The sequence below is a fragment of the Capsicum annuum genome, chromosome 11 (genome assembly GCF_002878395.1).
Source record: "Capsicum annuum cultivar UCD-10X-F1 chromosome 11, UCD10Xv1.1, whole genome shotgun sequence".
Lineage (NCBI taxonomy): Eukaryota > Viridiplantae > Streptophyta > Magnoliopsida > Solanales > Solanaceae > Capsicum > Capsicum annuum.
This window is the reverse complement of record NC_061121.1, coordinates 178,995,692-179,002,088: the sequence shown is the minus strand read 5'-3', so window position 1 is coordinate 179,002,088 and position 6,397 is coordinate 178,995,692.

The following is a 6,397-nucleotide window of genomic DNA, read 5'->3' as shown; positions in this document are numbered from 1 at the left end:
TGATGCGTTCATGGATCACAAAAGTTTGCAGTATGTATTTTCACAGAAAAACTAAAATCTTCGTCAGAGAAGGTGGTTAGAATTGTTGAAAGATTATGACATTAGTATGTTGTATCTCCCGAGCAAGGCCAATATAGTGGTAGATGCCCTTAGTATATTGTCTATGGGTAGTGTGGCTCATGTTGATGATGATAAGAAGAAGTTAGTTAGGGAGGTTCATAAGCTTGCTAGACTAGGTGTTCATTTTGTTGATTTAGTTGAGGGTAGTGTATGGGTTCAGAATAGCTTATAATCTTCATTGGTTGCCGAAATGAAGGAGAGACAAGATAGGGATCCCAATCTAGTTAAGTTAAAGGAGTCAATCAGAGATCATAAGTTAGAGGTTTTATCCCAAGGTTGGGATGGTATTTTTCGTTGTTAGGGTAGGATATGTATGTCGTGCATTGACGGGTTGAGATAGAGAATTCTTATAGAAGCACATGGTGTGCGTTATTCTATTAATCCAGGGGCCATTAAGATGAACCATAATTTATCGGAGATTTATTGGTAGAGCGGTATGAAAAGGGATATTGCAAAGTTTGTAGCTAAGTGCTCGAATTATCAGTAGGTTAAGGTTGATCATCAGAGGCCTAGTGGTACATTGCTGGAGTTTAGTAGTCCAACTTGGAAGTTAGAAGAGGTGAACATAGATTTTGTAATAGGGTTACCACATTCGCGTCGTCAACATGTTTTTATATGGGTGATTGTAGAAAGAATGAACCAAATCCACCAATTTATTGCAAGATCATACTTCTTTTATAGCCAAGGATTATGCCAAGCTCTATATTAGAGAGTTGGTTAGGTTGCATGGAGTCCCGTTGTCCATCATCTCAGATAGACATCAAAAAGTAAATTTTTAAGTTGATTCATAATTGGGAAGGTCAAAAATACATCTCTAGTGATTTTTTGAAATTTTGGATGAGTGTAAGGGCATGTTTGGAAGTCCAAAATAGTGAACCCCCAGAATGAGCCTGTAGTGTGGGAATTGGTCCATTGCTAGGTGTGTTTGCGGCATAGGGCTTAGACCACCGGTCTAGAGCCCACGGCACCCAGCCTATCGCCCATCTCCCTTATTTTCCAAGTTCTATTTCTATTTTACGAAGGGCAATTTGGTCTTTTCCCATCTCTCATTTTGTCCATAACACGGGATTAAGGGTTCCAAAGGGCAAAAATAGACTATTCTATTCACAATTCTCCCAAAATAAAGCAATCCACTCTCAAGAACAATCCCTAACCTCTTAAAGATTCAAGCTCAAGCTTCAAGAAATTCACCAAGAACATTTACAAATTCATCAATTAAGGTATATTAGATGTTCATCCTAGGGTCTTTTTCACCCATGGAGTTCAAGAATGCATTTCCAGATTAAAGTTATGATTTTTACTTGTTAGTGTGAGTTATCTTCATAACACTATTATAAACTTGGAATTCAAATTATGTTTATCATGTCGTTTCGTTGGAATTAGGCTTGACACATTTGAATGTTTCTTATTCACTTGTTAAATATTAATCCATGATTTTAGTAATTTAATTATGCTATTACTACAAGTTTAAACTATCCCCATGCTTAAGCCCATGATTTCTAAGTGTTTGATGAAATTTCTAAATGGTTGAGTTTGAACAATGACTATTTATTATTGTTTTTAAAGCTTTAGTATGTCGTATTATTATTGTTATCGAGTCCTGGGGGTTATGAATACCCAAAATTTAGTTTCTTACATAGTTTTCAGTATCTACAGAATAATTTCAGTCTTACTATGAGCAATATTATTCAGTCAGTCAAAACGATTATTTGTGGGTTTAGTTAAGCTTAGTTGAGTCTTGTGATCAGTGTTAGTTTAGTTGGGAGTAGGATTCAGAATCGAGAGAACCTAGGGATGGGGGCATTTCTTCTAGGTTAGTGTGTGATCCTTAGTAGCAATCCCTGAGTTACTAACTACGTAGCTAGCATAGGTTGAGATGTCTTCCTACTAGTTTAGGGTAGACACAAATCTCATGAGTACTCCTTCCAGCTTAGGGTGAATCTTTAGTCCTTCTAGACACCAATTTAGTAGATCCACACAACGATTGTCCGTACTTGTGGCACGGTACTGATACCTTTCTAATTGGGTTTATAGGTTAGACCTTGATTAGCTCAGATTTGGGCTTGTCGATTAGATAATACCTCCAGCAATCTCAATCTAGTATTCAGTATAATTCAATTTTGGTTTGGATTGACCATAGCATATAGTTATCAGTTTTTCAGTTATTAAGTTTCAATATTTTAGTTTACAGGTTATTTTAGAATCATGTTATATGGTTGGTCATGAATTCTTAAATTTTACAGCATTCATGCATTTATATAGGTTATTCAGTTACCTTATGCTATTCATTCAATTATTTATTACTCATGCACATAACATATGCATATTAGTCTAACCTCATCTAGCATACCAGTACATTTAAAGTAGTGATCGCATGCTCATTTTTCTGCTCTAATTTCTTATATCATAATTTTAGATGCTCAGGTTTGGAACCACACATAGAAATTCAAGTGCATTAGCAGCAGTAGTATTGGTGAGTCCCCATATATTGAGGACCATTTGTATCTATTTCAGTATTTTAGTTCAGTAGTCAATCGGAGTTAGTTGGGGGCTTGTCCCATCAACTCCTCAGTCAGTTAGAGGCTTTCAGACAATTTTAAATAGACAGTTTGATTTTCAGTTTTATCTATTTTCAGATAGTTGCTTTAGATTTGATAATTTAGCATTGTTTTCATTGTCTAAAAATTTTTTGTGCTTATTAGTTAAATTCTACACAAGTTTATTTATTATCAGTTTTATTTAGTGCTCATAGCAGGTACCAAATTATGGGTTAGCTTGTGATTTCTTGGGATCATACGCACTATGTAGCTTCCAGGATGTATCCTCTGATCGTTATAATAACATGTCTGAAATGGTAAAGAAAGGTTATATTTGGATTTGGATTCGGTGGTATGACTCATATCTTGGGTTGGTTTTGGCTTAGACAAGACTTTTTTTAATTGTGCGGGTATTAAGATGGTATTAGTGTGGTGTCATCTAAATTTACTTGCATCAGCCTTTTTTGGTTCAGTTCAAGGCCAGTTGGTGGTTGAGATTAAGTTTTTGTTATTTTAAAGTAAAATGAGAGAGTGGGTTGAAAAAGGGATACTGTGGTAAAATATCTTAGAAGTGTTCTCTCTTTATGAAGGTTATTTAGGAAGTCATGCTCAGAGCATGCTGTCTAGTACCTCATTCTTTTGAGCTTTTAAGATTCTTTCTATCTGTTAACTTTCAGGGATGAAAGCCCTTTTAGTAGTGGATATCGTAATGACCCTTCTGGTGATTTTTCATATTTCTACTTATTTTCATCGTTAAAGCTTCTCTATATCTATCCCAAGTCATTTATGAATTGTTGGGACTGACAATTTAATTATTTAGTAATTCATTTGGATTTTAGAGATAATTCCTTATTTAGAAGTATTCATTGTTTCCAAAAGACCATCGAGCAAAAACTTTGCCAAAATCAATCTCAAATGTGAATTCCAACTGCACCAACAGTTCTAGAATATCTACTTTAGGCTAGATAGACTTTTGTTTTAGGTCCCAATGCACCCAAACTCATTTTGACCTATTGGTTAGAAAGTTGGAAAGTTGAAAATATGTGTTTGGGACCCACATTTGATTGAAATGATCTTAAATTGAAAATCTGACTTCACCATTGCATCCAAAATATTGATTTTAGGCTAGGGGACCCTTGGTTTATGTCCTAGGCTTCCAGATTTATTTTGGGCTATTGAGCAGATTTTATGAAAAATGAAACTCTAGGTGTGGACCCCACTTTAAGACAAAATGATCACGGATGAAATTTTTGATGATTCCATTGGATCTGAAATATGGTTTACAGTCATTTACTATTTGGTCATGTTCATAGGGTTCCAAATAAGTTATGAGGGTCAAATTATTTTTTAACTTTGCTGATATTTGGTGCACAGAGGGGATACCACGATTGCACAAGTTGTATGGTGATCACACAAATGAGATAGCGATCCCTTGATTGTGATAGCAACATCTCCATACCTAGTATAGGTATAAAATGACTCCTTAGGCTATGTTTAGGTCATTTTATCTTCATTTTTTGAGTCCTAGAAACTCTAGAAGGGTGTGGTAACTTAAAATTAAGTCTTGTGGGTGACTTGGGAGCTTGCTAAACATCTATTATCATGATTATTACCCGAATTATGGTAAGATTTTACATCACCTCCTTGATGAATTTCTTAGTTCTTAACCCATAACTCCAAATTCACTTAGGGCTTGATTTAGCCCAATAGTTGCTTAGTTTTCACCTATTTTTGATAGTTTTGATTCCATGAGCTTAATATCACATTGGATTGACCTCAGAAATGCATTTTTCATATGTGGGACCTATTTGGGGGTTTTGGTGTCGTTTTTAGACTCAAAGAACAATGGTTCAATATAGAAGTTGTTATTCTCATATTGATGAGTAGATTACTATTTTGATAGTGTGATGGAATTTTAGGATAGTGAAGTGAAGATGAGAATTTGGTGAATGATGTAAGGATTTGCAGTTTGTCTTTGAGGTAGGTTTCTGTCTACTCTTCTTCATAGATGATGTGTGATATATATTATGTGTGAATGTGAAAGTTAAGATTGATTATAGGTAGAATGACTTAGTCTTAACTATTGATGTTTGGGGATTAGATGAGGATTTTGGACACGTAATACTCACTACCTTTAAGAATTCTATTGCCTTTTCTCTAGATTAAACTAATTCCTAAAATGGGTATGACATGATGCTAGGTTTGGGATGTGGATTAATTATTGGAATCATGGTAAGTACGGTTAACCTTATTTGGGGTAGTTTAATGATTTTGAAATCATAGTTTGGGGTAAAATTAACTTAAGTACCTATTATTCTAGATGGAGTGCCTATCTTAGGATTGGTTATGTCTTACTTGACATCTAGAAGTTGAACTAGATACCTTAGCCTAGTTTAGGGTATAAATTGTGTAAATATGGAAATTAAGGATTAGAAGCTGGTTCGTTCGGCCCACTTAGGCGAGGACTTATGTTAGCCCTTGTGTACTTAGTTACGAATATTAGGCTTAGTTGACACTACTACTCCTTTAGAATAAGTTGACTTCATGGCTTGATAAATTGTGATGATTTTCCCCATATTATGATTAATGGCTTATGGCCATGATATTCCTTATGGAAGTGATATTGAGTCTTTTTTATCTTATTTCCTCTTACATATGATATTGGTCCCCTAGAGATGTTGTTCCTCTTAGATATGATATTCCCGATAGTCATGTTATATGACCTATAGATGTGTGATGTCTTATAGATGTGAGATGCCTCATAGTTTTGAGTAATGCTTCATTGATGAATTATGCCTCCTACAAGTGAGATACCTCCTATATGTGAGATGATTATAGATATGCTTTATAGCTTATAGAGATGCTATGCCTCGTGAATGCGCTATGGCTTATAGATATGAGATGATTTATATTCAAGATTATTGACAAGAGTTTTGGATACGTATGTGGGCCTAAGGTTGTGATCATGGTATTATGATTATTTTGGACATATTATTGGTCCAAAGTCTATGTTATGTAATAGGTTGGATATCCGAGAAGTATTTTTCCTTGTAAAGGATATAGTTGTAGTTAGGAATATATACATATTTTTATATACACATTTCTCTGGTATGAGATGGAAGAAGAAGGAGTATGATGCTTATGGTTTAATTGATTTAGATACTGGTGAGGGATTGCATAGATTCGGTACATTCATGATCATTATATCTGTCAATGATATGATTCAAGTTAAAATATGAACTTATGACTATTCTTTCTAAATAATAATTAACACCCACTTTTCATCTGAAAAATTGATTTTTTTACAATAAAAACTTTCTAACTTGGTTAATAATTTAAATATACATAAGTGGTTAACAATGATGTTTTAAACAATTGACCAAGATAGATTCTGGTCTATGATTCGATACTACTCATCACTCCGGTCGTGAGAGATTTCGACCTTTTCTATACTTTTATAATGATTTAGTCCTGAAGTTCACTTTGGCCATTGGACTTGTGGATTTATACTCTTCTTAGATATGGCCTGAGTCTGTGCACATACTGTATATATGTGTGTATTGATAATTATGATTATATGTTGGCACCCAGCAAGGTGAGAGGATATTGTGATGATAATATTAATACTTGACAAGGCCGGAGGATAATCTGATAATGATAGTGATACCTAGCAAGGCCAGAGGATGTTATGAATATGATATTGATATTCAAAAAGGTTAGAAGATGATAATATTAATACG